Below are 13,215 nucleotides of genomic sequence, written 5' to 3'. Positions count from 1 at the left end.
ATGGCGTTTATCATGTTTTGGAACCAAACTATTCATATATATTATGTGTTAAAATATTATTGATAAAAAGGAAGATGGCAAAAAAAGCAAAATGTTGCAAGCCAGATTCAAACTCTTATTGTACATGTGAGCACCATAGCTCAATGTACTGTTTAATGTGCTAACCACTAAATCACTACATAATTTGGAGGCACACGAGTCAGTACACTCACCGAAAGAAATAAAAAGCCATTTTATAGAGGTTCTGATGGTTCTAGACTTCAGAGACCCTAAATAAAAATATGGCTGTTGAATAAAGTTGGATACATGATTGTACATTTCGTTTGCAAAAAAAAAGCGAAAAAACACTGTTTATGTTGAGCATGTATGATGGACAGAATGTAAAAAAAAGAGCAGATGGCAAATGTTACAGAATAAGGAGTTTAATCTTCCATCTCTCTATCTTCTAAAAAGCCAAGATAACCGCTCTCATTAACCATTAATAAATATTTAACAGTGGAAGATTAGAGTTAAATAGGTCTCCATTACTCAGATTATTCATCAAAAGACTTCCAAAAGTGTGAGAAAGGAAAAGATTCAGTGAGAGATAAGGTGCTAATATGAAAGTGAGGAAGTATAATTAGGTAATCTAAGCAAGACACCTGTTAGACAACTCTGAAGTGTTTATGGGAAAGAGTAGCATGGTACAGATAAGATAAATATGCCCAACAGAAGGAATGAGAGTGTAACAGTGCATGAAAGAGAGTGACGTGGGTAAATAAAGAGTCAAATGTAATGGAAGTCAACATGAAATCAACTCTACATTTTTTCTTGCTGAATATCCTGTTTCAATTTCACCCTGAAATATATTTCTGTAGTAAAACGGGGTGCTGTTTGATGTTGACATTAACCTGGCTTTTGCAGGAGTCATCCTGGCTCAGTCAGATTTTCTTCACACACACAGTAATCTGACCGCCACATAAAAAAAAACAAAAAAAAATATCTGCTGGCACCTCAAGAACTGATATTCACCAATCCCCTGTCAAGAGTGTTTTCATCCAGGCCGAAGTTAATGCTGCCTAATACTGCCAATACACACACAGACAGACACTCACACACACTCTTGACATTATGAACGGCTTCTTTTTGAAATGATGAGCTGCAGAGAGCTCAGAGAAGGTGAAAATAAATGATGGTGAAAGAGTGGAAGTAGCAGGAGGGCTGTAGAGCAGACAGTGTGCATGTTTGGGTTTTTTAGGAAAGAACATGTGTCAGCATGTCCGTACAAGAAAATAGCTTGTAATAGCTCAAAGCTGGTTTGTACATGATGTATTCGTAATTGTAGCACTTTTAACATAACATGCTTGCCCTGAGGTCATTTGCCAGGCTCTTGAGGACACTGTGAAGTAAAACCAAACTCAGACAAAAAAACACGAGCATAACAACTTCACTTACATAAAACAATGGCAATATATTATTCTGACTGAAATGGGCATTTTTGGTCTATTGCAAGGAAAACAGGGATGTCACAATGGCATGAGCAGTGATTCACAATACCAATTTGAAAAAAATTGAAAACCGTAAATTAAAGCTAATGAAATTATGGTATTAGTTTACAGGTTATAAACTGGGAGCCCAGTCCTGGTCTGTGAACTAATATATAAGAACTCTGGAAACTCACTGGAAATCTCTTGAATTACAAAAATTAGGGATGCACCGATATGAAAATTTTGGCCGATACGAAAACCGATAATTCTTTATATTAGAAAGCCGATAACCGATATATTGACCAATAAATCTAAATCCAAATTTTATGTAATTTTTGAGAGCCTGATTACAAAGACAAAAGTTTCACCATTAAAAGCCCATGTCCCAAGCACACAATTATAATGTTCTTATTATAATTTTAAGTTGCCTATATGAAAGATTTGCACTGCACATATTGCACTGTATTTTGTATTTCCAATCATATTTCAAGCAATTTAAAACCATTGTGACGAACATGCCGCATCTGAAGGAAATAATCCTTTATTTATCGGCTTTAGTATATCGTCCAAATTTTCTTATTAGGCCGATAATAATAACATTAAAAATGAACATATATTGGCCGATACCGACATGATGGCCGATATATCGTGCATCCCAACAAAAAATATTAGATATACATTCAATATAAAATACAAAAAATTATATACACTACCATTCAAAAGTCTGCGGTCAGTAATGAATCAAAAGTGACAGTAAAGACATTTATGTTTATTATGAATCTATTTCAAATAAATGCTGTTATTTTGAACTTTCTATTCATCAAAGAATTCTGAAGAAAAAAAATAAAATAAATAAAAATCACTAAATTTCCTCAAAAAAACATTTATTTTAATTAATAAGAAACATTTCTTGAGCAGCAAATCAGTACATTACAATGATTTCTGAAGGATCATGTGACACTGAAAACTGGAGTAATGATGCTGAAAATTCAGCTTTGCCATCACAGGAATAAATTGATTTTTAAAATATATTAAAGTTATTTTAAATTGTAATAATATTTCACAATATTGCTGTATTTTTGAGCAAATCATTTTACTATAAATTTTGAGCCTTGGTGACCATACGAAACTTGAGTGAAAAAATCTTACAGACTTCAAAATCTTGAATGGTATAATGTTTATTTATTTATATATATATATATATATATATATATATATATATATATATATATATATATATATATATATATATATATATATATATATATATATATAAGTACTGTACACACCAATATTTTGGTCATATTTTGACAGCACATATTCAAAACCAGACTGACTTGACTGCTGTGACTGTCCTTGAGTGCCAAAATGAATCTCTTTACTGTAGAAATCCTTACATTTTTTTATTTTAGTATTGATCAAAATAAGTGTATTTTGACATCCCTAATGGATGCAATCACATGGCACATCATGCTCAGGAAGACCTGTCTAACTGTGCAGAGAATGGAACACTGTTTCATATTTGTGCGAGACATTGCATCCAAATCAATACTAGCTCAGTCATGACGGTGGACATCTTCCCTGGGTCTACGTTAGAACAAGCCTGCAGTGGATATGTAGCTACAAGGTCATGGATATTTCTGTGGAACATACACAGGAGTCAAAGCCTACAATGATTCACCTGCCCATCTCTACCTCCCCACCCTGATACAGCTGTCAGTCAAATAAAAGATGACCACAGTGGCGTACACACCCGTAACGGCTGTCAAATCCATTTTAGAGAACACTCCCTCAGACAGACACAAAAACACAAACAGCTATTAGAGCTGTCAGCCCCCATTCACAGACAGAGCAACTGACAGTATCTCTCCCTCCTCTCAACAGTCCCTCATAAACACATTAATGCAGACAAACAAAAGACAAGTGAAGCAGGTAATCATTCCATCAGAGGAATATAAATCAAGCTCAGCGCAGCATTAAGAACTAAAATCAATTCCAATCTTCTTGCTTTAAGCTTCCCTTCCTCCTTTACAAAATCTCCATGGTGAAGGATCAATCACTCCACCCCTCCTCTACGTCCTCCATCTCTGGAATATTGTATTAAGAGCTGGATTTGTCCAAGGTTGGATGCTAACGGCCTCTCGGTGGTTTGGATTGGGCTCTCAGGAGCGGACAGATGAAGAACAGTAATCCTTTTATTGCCGGGCCCGAGTTGGATATTCTATTAGCTAGAATGGCTTGAGTTTTCTGATTTATAGCACGTGTCCACCTCACAGCCAGGGGGAGCTGTTAGAAATCAGCAGTTAATCAATTCAAGTCATCGACCCAGTATAATCAGGCTTAATGATTTAGGGAAAGTGAGAGAAGAAAGAGGGAGAGTATGAAAGAGAGACAAGCTAACTTAGTGAGCTGCCTAACTAGACATTTAAAGTTTATTTTACTATTATAGTTTTTATTACAGGGGTCATGAATTGAGAAATCAAATTTCCCTTGATCTTTTGACATGTAAGAGGTCATTGTAGTATTAAAACATCCTGTAGTTTTTAGTTTTTATTGAAACCAATCTTCGAAAAACATCTCATTTCGGATTTTGTCAAAATATGACGTAATAGTGTGATGAAAGACCTCCTCTACAGAATTAGATCAATGCGTCTTTGGCCCCGCCCACTGCTACATTAGTGAGATGAGAAGAGAGATACAGGATCATTGGACTTGAAATAACATTACCTTCCAAAGGATCCTAATGCTAGGAAAGTGCTTATTAATTTTCAAAATGTCTCAGTAGAGCATTATTTGTTTGTTCTGTACATTTCACTGTGTATTTTTTTGGTAAATTAGTCACAATTTCCGACGCAGTAATGCCACAACACGTGACCGTAGGGCTGGACGATTATGGCCTAAAATCAAAACCTCGATTAATTGAACATTTCACCTCGATTACGATTAATGAATGATTATTTTGTTTGTTTGTTTGTTTTTTGCCCTCATAGTTCACTGACAAGGTTTGTACTGTAAATATGACTGACTATTAAAAGGTGGGATATTTTTTCCTATTTAAAGAGTGATCTAACATAACAGCTCAATTTCAGCAGTTATTTTATCTATGCTTCATAACATTTCTTACAGATTTCTGCTCGTTGTAAATCAGATAAAGATAAATTAGCACAGTATCAGTACAAGTGATTGCGTGTGAATTAGTCATACCGTCTCTCTGTAGCTGTGGGTTGTAAATGGTTACTCCAAAACTAAGTAACTTGTTAGACACTATATGCTATAAGACGTTTTGAGTTTCTAAGCTACTTTAGTGATAAATCACTGGACAGCGCTGACTAGTTTCTGCGTTCCTCTCTGTGCGCGCGATCTTTACGTTTTGAGCAGCTACTGTTTGTATGAGTGTTTGTGCCACACTGCAGCTGCGCGAGCGCGGTAGCTCGGAATAATAATACATCCGATCGTCTAATCGCTTGAATGTACAAACCTTAAAACAAATACAACTGACAAAGTTTAGTGAAGACGCAAGGCTCACCGCTCACGCGCCATCACTATGTGTTGAACCGGCGTTCACCTCCGTGTTTTGCTTTTATGCCACTGACTGGACGGGGTGGAGTCATGTGGCTACACACGTGGTAATGTTTTTAAGGGTAAAGTATTAACAGGATTAAAAAAAAAGAAATAACCGACATGGGAAAATTACGTCGGTTAGAGGTTCTGAATTTCGGTTTCGGTTACTTTTCGATTAATCGTCCAGCCCTACGTGACCGTGTTAATTCTTATGCCTAATCTGTGATCAGTGATTTCTGATATGTAATGATTCATGTACGGACAGACATTCTTTGTCTCAAAATCGTTTATTGCTGTTTATAACTTCATATTGTTTCTCTTAGTAGCATGAAAATAATCTGTTATTTAAATTGAGATTAAATTATATACAGAAAGCGATCAAAGAACTCTTCTTTTATAATCGCTGAAGCTGTCAATCACACAGAGCGAGTTTATTAGCAACTGAGCTCTGAACTCTTTCCAAAACTCCCATTATAATCAATAACGCTCTCTAAACTGCACAACGAATCTCTTATTTACATCGTGTTTGCATTGTTAGTTATGAAATAATTCGTGAGAGTGCAGAAATCAAGTTGAAATGACAAGATCACTGCATTCATGCACTCAACAGACACGTCTGTCATCAGCTACAATACTCATCGCTGTAACCTTTCATGCCACGGGAGGAGATCTAAATATAATGCTATAATCAACACTTTTCACAATTAGTTAATCTCAACAGCTGTAATAGTAAAAATGTAGAAAAGATTTTGAGAGAGTTCCACGAGTAATACTTATTTCTTATGCAAAGGTGTTAGCCAATCACAGCAGTGGGTGTTTACATTACAGTCTCAAAGCAGACACGCCCCTTCCAAGAGGGTGTTCAAATCAGAGGGCTAAAATCAGGTTAAAAAAAATGGCCTTTAATTTCTAAATCATGATCATTTTTGATGTGAAGTGCACCCCAGGAAACAATATAAAATAAAAAAATGCAGTTCATGACCCCTTTAATACTATCAAACTGGACTATTTCACCCAATACTGTATGTGTGTATTATGTATTTTTCTGCTTATAGAATTACTAGAGACAGTATAAGCAGAATTTGCCTGTTACCTACATGGAAAATAGCTGCCTGACTGTGTCTCCTGCCAGAAGTACAGTAAAATGTTAATGTCAAACTCTGGGAATCAACAGAAAGGTTTAGATTAATCTTATGCTCTTTACTAGCGTTATTTGAGCTGAGCGACTTAGAGTTGCTGCCTATGCAGGGTGTTTTAAATCAGCCAATTATATCAGGTTCCATCATAGTTAAGATTCTGCCTATGTACAGCAGGCGCTAGACATCGAGACAGCTCAAGGTTCTCAAACAGAGCTAGAGTGAAGACGGATAATTGGGGGAAAATATGAAATCACGCTTATAAGAAGAACAAGATTAGCAGCTCTGTATGTACGCCTGAGACTATATAACATCTCATGGCTAACTGCATGAAAAAGTCCCATGCTGATTACCAGTATGTGTGTTAATCAAATCTTAAATACTAAACTCAGTCATGCAGTGCATGGAATTTTTCATAAAAGACATCGTCCAAAATGAAGGTTTTAAATAGAATTTTAGAGTTCAACAAAGAAAATGAATTGATTAAAGAACTGAAAAAAAGGATTCTCAACAGAAAGCAATTTTTTTTTTTTTTTTTTGTCTTGAATGATATCAGAGCAAGAGCCTTTCCATTTATGAATGTCTCATAACAAGAGCAAATACTAATACAAAAGTAATTTTCTGTGGTCAAACGCCATGAATACTGTGCCGAAGGACAAAAGAAGCCGGACAAACTTGATGAAAGGGAAAAAAGGAAATTAAAGTACACAGTTCATAAATCCTCTATGGCAACAGACATATTAGAAAAGATAAAGCACAGATGGGCCGCTAGTAAATTTGCATTGTAAATCAAAGATTTACAGCTACTTGTAAATCTCTTCCGAGAAGGGTACAAATTATGAGAAGGATTAAGGTTTGATCCCCTTAATTAAGGCTTCAACCCAATTCCCCAAAAAAGAAAGTGAAAACAGACAGTCAGAGGGAATCTTTAAATTCTTTTAAAATATAAGAATGCTATACTTGTCAACATGGTTTTCAAACATTTCAGTAGCCACAAGTTAGTCAAGTTAGTCTTACAAGATTAGTCATTTTCACTTGGCATTAAATAGATGCACACGGACAGACATTGTGTTTAATTGAGGTGGAACCCAAAGAAACCGTTTTAGTACATATGTGTACATATACACACAGATGACTCATTCTGCAGATTTTTGTCCAATCAGTTGCTCTCTTGATGAGAATGCCACCCCTAGTATTACTTCATTCCTGATGTAGCTGAAACCTATTGGCTAAAATAAAATTTAGCCAGATTACTTCAGCTGTAATTGTCACAACAATGGAAACATCTAGGAGACAACTGTTCAACAAGTCTCAAAATAATTTGCTGCCACAAATAACAAATACATCAACACTAACATGAGAGTCTATGCCAACATTTGCGTATGTGACACTGTGTAAATCTCTGCACACACGCTTGGAGAAGCTGATAATAATTTTGTCAGATCTGAAGTGTTTTCGCTGGAACTGTTTAACATTCAAAATGTCAAGTGTTAGTGGCAATGTGAGCAGCCATGAGAACAAAGGCATAAAATGTGCTCAAAGAGCTTCTCTTTCGACAAAATCCATGAACCACCTCTAAGAGCCCAAAGCTAAGAGCTGAACCTCTGAGAAGAGAAAATGATATCCTCTCACCCGCCATTCAAAATCAAATGTTATCTGTGATTAGACCTTTAGGGGCGGCAAGCACTATCTCCTCGTCCCTTTGAATGCACTAAAAATAAAAGTGCAAAAGACAGCAAAAACGCACACCAACAACAGCAAGACATCAATCTCCTACAAAGGCTTTTAATGGCATCCATTTTAAACCCCGATCTGAGAATTTCAATCAACCGCCACGGGCATATGAAAACATCCCGACACTGAGTTTCAGAAAGTTCACTTTTTTCCCAAAAAGGCTGGATTATATAGGAAGATCATGCAGTCATGGGGTAATTTTCTCTGTATTTCCAGATATCAAGGCTTCTGTTGAGGGAAATTGATTTCCTTTAAAAGACAAAGCGACAGAGGAAAGGCCAACTCACTGCTTTTCTAGCATGCTATGAGTGAATTGCTCAAGCCAGACAGGTACTGGAGCTTATCTAAGGGTCGGACAGCCTATCATGGGTTAGAAATGCAGATCATTCAAGACTAAAATGAATAAAATGGGCTTTTCACACATGAAACCGTTTACCTTGTCGTAGCTGTGGTGTGGAAGGTAATGCAAAAGGATATATACTACAGTTCAAACGTTTTGAGTCAGTTGGATTTTGTTTTTTGAAGGAACTTAAAAGGTGCCCTAGAACTTCTTTTTAAAAGATGTAATATAAGTCTAAGGTGTCCCCTGAATGTTTCAGCTCAAAATACCCCATAGATTTTTTTTAATTCATTTTTTTAACTGCCTATTTTGGGGCATCATTAACTATGCACCGATATATAGGTTGCAGCCCCTTTAATTCTTGTGCTCCCCCTCCCCCGGAGCTCGCGCTTGCCTTGAACAGCATAAACACAGTTTACACAGCTAATATCACCCTCATCATGTAACGGATCATGTAAGTATAGTATTTATTTGGATGCATTACATTTGATTCTGAATGAGTTTGAGGCTGTGCTCCGTGGCTAACGGCTAATGCTACACTGTTGGAGAGATTTATAAAGAATGAAGTTGTGTTTATGCATTATACAGACTGCAAGTGTTTAAAAATGAAAACAGCGATGGCTCTCTTGTCTCCGTGAATACAGTAAGAAATGATGGTAACTTTAACCACATTTAACAGTACATTAGCAACATGCTAATGTAACATTTAGAAAGACAATTTACAAATATCACTAAAAATATCATGTTATCATGGATCATGTCAGTTATTATTGCTCCATCTGCCATTTTTCGCTATTGTTCTTGCTTGCTTACCTAGTTTGATGATTCAGCTGTGATTCAGCTGTGCACATCCAGACGTTCTGCCCTTGTCTAAAGGCCAGAACACACCAAGCCGACGCCGACGAACTAGGGGCGATGAAAGCAGACTGCGGGGTTGGCTCACGTCGGCAGCGTCTGTGTCCAAAGTTGCCCTGCCACACCAAACCGACGCTAAACAGCCGACAGCCAAACAGCACATCAGTTCTGCGCCTGTGTGATATGAAATGCCTTTCCGAAACAGCAGGCGGCAGTAGCTGAACAGCCAATCAGAATGATCATATGGTCCGACGGCCCGACGAGGTCCAACGCCTAAAGGAAACAAAGCCGACGAGGACCAACTTCAGCCGACGGTGCGGAACAAACCGAGGAAACTTAGTCGGCCGACGAAGAAAAACTGCCCGATGGCCGACCATCGGCTTGGTGTGTTCCTGCCTTAATGGCTTGATCATGGGCTGGCATATGCAAATATTGGGGCGTACACCCCGACTGTTACATAACAGTCGGTGTTATGTTGAGATTCGCCTGTTCTTCGGAGGTCTTTTAAACAAATGAGATTTATATAAGAAGGAGGAAACAATGGAGTTTGAAACTCAGTGTATGTCTTTTCCATGTACTGAACTCTTTTTTATTCAACTATGACAATATAAATTCAATATTTAATTCTAGGGCACCTTTAATACTTGCATTAAATTGTTTAAATTTCAGTTAGAGCATTTAGCCTTTGCTAAGGGTTTAGAAAGATGGTATCCCAGGGTTAAGTTCAGTGTGAAAAGAACCAAAATATTATTATTCATGATGAACTGCAACAGTATTCCAAAGAAAATATGTCTTCTTACAAAATATAAGCATTGTTATCGAAAAACGCAGCTCCTCTATATGGTTTTGGTTAGATTTCTATTTCAAATAAACTTCTGAAATTTCTATTCACTAAAGACTCTTGAAAAAAAAAAAAATGTCAGGGTTTCCACATAAATATTAAGCAGCACAACTGCCTTGGTAAGCATAGAAGACTTTAAAACTCGGTATCACTTTATTTTAATAGTCCACTTTAGACATTCTACAAACTATAAGAAACTTTGCAACTATGTCATCTGCCAGTCATCAGACTTTCTGCTGCGAACACTTTCTTTTGATGGTCCCTCAACAGACATTGTACTGACTATAAGTAACTTTGTCAACTTATTCTACTAACCCGAACTCTAAATAAAACAGTCTACTGATACTCTAATGAGAGTTAGTTGACATGTACTTACAAAATGACTTATAGTTAGTAGAATGTCTAAAGTGGACATTCGAAATAAAGTGTAATCAAAAAAATCTTACAGTTCTTCAACTTTTGAATGATAGTGTACTGTATATTGTAAAAACTGTTGGTTCAGTCTCGCAGGTTCAATCTCACAGGTCACGTCACTTTCCTACCCCACTTTCCTGTCTGCCTGTAAATAAAAAGCTAAAAATGTAATGCATACATAATCATGTATTGTTTCACACAGTTATATTCTCCCCTGGGTTAGTAATTAATCCTAGATATTCAGGTTTCAAGATTTCACATTGTGCATTTGTAAACCCCAGTTTAACATTCTTATTTGCATATTTATGAGGTCAGTTACACTGATTGGAGGAATACAGTTTACACAGGATCCTTTTAATAACTGCTTGTGGCTATTTTTAAGTCACTGGAAAAACAAAAACAAATTCCAGTTACAGCATTTGCCACCACAAGTGGCCTTTGCTCAGGGTTTAGAAAGATGGTATAACCCAGGGTTAAGTTCAGTGTGAAAAGCCCCAAAATCTTATATTCATGATGCAACAATATTCCAAGGAAAATGTCTTCATACAAAATATAAGCATTGTTACCAAAAGAAAGCCGCTCTATTATACAGTGTTGTTTACCCAACGGTGAAACTCATTTGAAATTTAAAGGCTAGTATATACACAACTGACAAACTCACAAAACAATATATCAGACTCAGTATTTTCAACAACCTTACAGGGGAATCTAGCATCTGCCTGCAAAGTCTGGCCATTTTGATCACATTTATGACAACGTGATGTCCACTGGAAGTTACAGGAATTTCACATCCTGCATCTTAAAACCACCCCTCTTTGTGGTATAAGAGACTGATGAGATGGAGTAAAAGGTTCTCTGCCATCATTGCAAAGGATAAGCCTTAATTACATCCCTGTGAAACAATGTGACAGTGTGAGGTTGGGCTGAAGACTCCTGCAGTGGTGGAATGGGACTACAGCCAGATGCTGTCAATTAAAATGCCTGGACAAAGGAAAAGCCAGGCTCCTGGACAGGGTCAGAGAAGGATATGATTTTTATCTACCAAAGGTGTTTTTTCACTCACAGAAAACTACTCGTCCCATGTCGGAGGCAATCATCAGACCCAGGATCTGCTCTAATGAACTTGAGCTACCATTTAATTCCATCTCTTCAGATACAGAGGAAAGAATCTCTGACCACAGGGTACAGAGGAGTCATAACTGTGATTGATGGAACCAAAGACCAAATCGTGCTGCTCATAATGCAAATTATAAAACAGTTCTGTCTCTAGAATCTCATTGAGTGAGTTCAGTTCAAACTGACTGCGCATCAGCTGAATTTATATTAATCCAGTCTGCAGTACATATCGTATTATTTATTAAACTCTGGCGTCTTAGTCATATTGCTTTTTCAGTCATTTTATGAAAGAAAACAATGTAAAATAAGTTTATAACAGTGCTTTTACCACATTTAAAATGGGGTTTTAAGGGGGGAAACATCCCCTTGCCTTGGTAAAATCGCTGTAATAAACTGCCTCAAGTGGCTTACTGCTGTAATATATATGTGCTTGTAGATGTATGAATGCAAGCTCTGAGAACAAATTGTTATACTTTTTAGGTTTGCATTTCCTGAAATAAAGCAAAAGGCATATGTTAAAAGTAATATGTTAATTTTTAGGTAAGCTTATGTTTTAAGAGAATAAATGAAAACGCTGCTTTAAATTTTGCAATTGTTAAGGCTCATCTGTCCTGTTTTCCTTATGAATGTGCATGAGAATCAATGTGACTTATGATTTCAATACAGTATGCAAATGTTGCAACGACAATCGCTGTCAGTTACTTTTGAATGGCGAATATATCAATATAAGTCAATGGAATTCAAAAAAAAAGATAAAGGCACAATATGTACATTTTTGCAGCTAGAGATCGCTTATTCAAAACAAAGGCGTAGCTTGATGATGCCTTGATTTTGCGGAATCACGGGAGGTGTTGTCTTCACGTCTACAGTTGGTGGAAAAGAATTGGGACTCAGGCAGAAATCATGCTCATGGATGAGATTATTAACGTTACTGTAGCATGAAGCAGAGCAGGGCTGAGTGCTGTGTGAGCAGAAACGAGGAGCGTTTCTCATGGAGCGATTGCTAATGAGAGAAGAGCGCAACACACGTCTCGAGAGCAGCGGAACTTTTATTATGCCGCAGTCAAGTTCTTCCGGTCAAGCGTATGTGGGGTAAAGCAGCACTGTTTTATCATATTAGATACATTCGTTTGTTGTACAAAGTTATAGTGCTACTCTGCGTTCACTCGGCGGCTACTATGAGACACTTGTTGCACAATGTAGTAAGCTAAATCGATATTAGGCATGGTAAAACATGGTACTCACTGTAAATCAAGAAAATGAGATTTAAACAATAAGACTTAGGGACTGTTCACATATCGCGTTTTTTGGTGCTCGCAAATTCGTTATTTGAAATGTAGGCGCGCGGCAAGCACGCACATAATAAAAGTGAAACAGTCGCGATGCGCAAGCGGTGCGCTCATTTTTTTTTGCCCGTGCCTATGCTGCAGCAAGATGAAAACATCTCAAATTTTCAGAATGCCACAAGCGCAACGCAGGTCATGTGACAAGAACAGCTTTGGCCTTTCCGTAACAACACGAAAAGCTCAGCCGAACACCTGATCATAGCTGTACAGGGCGAGTTTTTATTTCTCATCTCCATAAATTTATCTAGTAGTAAAGCTAATGCAAGGGCTAGTAATCAATTAATCATTTGCTGACACTTCCTCGTCATGGTGGAGAGCGCAATTCATTGTTGCATAGCAACAACAGATGCCACAGGGGCGCAAGTGCTTTGGAAAGGAGGAGAAAGTGCCACGAACTTTCCACGCA

The 13,215-nt window shown here is 37.2% G+C and overlaps 1 protein-coding gene across 3 annotated transcripts in view; it reads right to left on the bottom strand.

Moving 5' to 3' along the window:
* ndst2b (N-deacetylase/N-sulfotransferase (heparan glucosaminyl) 2b) overlaps positions 1–13,215 on the bottom strand; it is a 91,162-nt gene that overhangs the window by 21,922 nt on the left and 56,025 nt on the right. The gene's annotated exons all lie outside the window — the stretch shown is intronic.

This window comes from Megalobrama amblycephala, linkage group LG20 (genome assembly GCF_018812025.1).
Source record: "Megalobrama amblycephala isolate DHTTF-2021 linkage group LG20, ASM1881202v1, whole genome shotgun sequence".
Classification (NCBI taxonomy): domain Eukaryota; kingdom Metazoa; phylum Chordata; class Actinopteri; order Cypriniformes; family Xenocyprididae; genus Megalobrama; species Megalobrama amblycephala.
The sequence above is the reverse complement of the archived record's forward strand: the minus strand, read 5'-3'. Positions and strand labels throughout refer to the sequence as shown.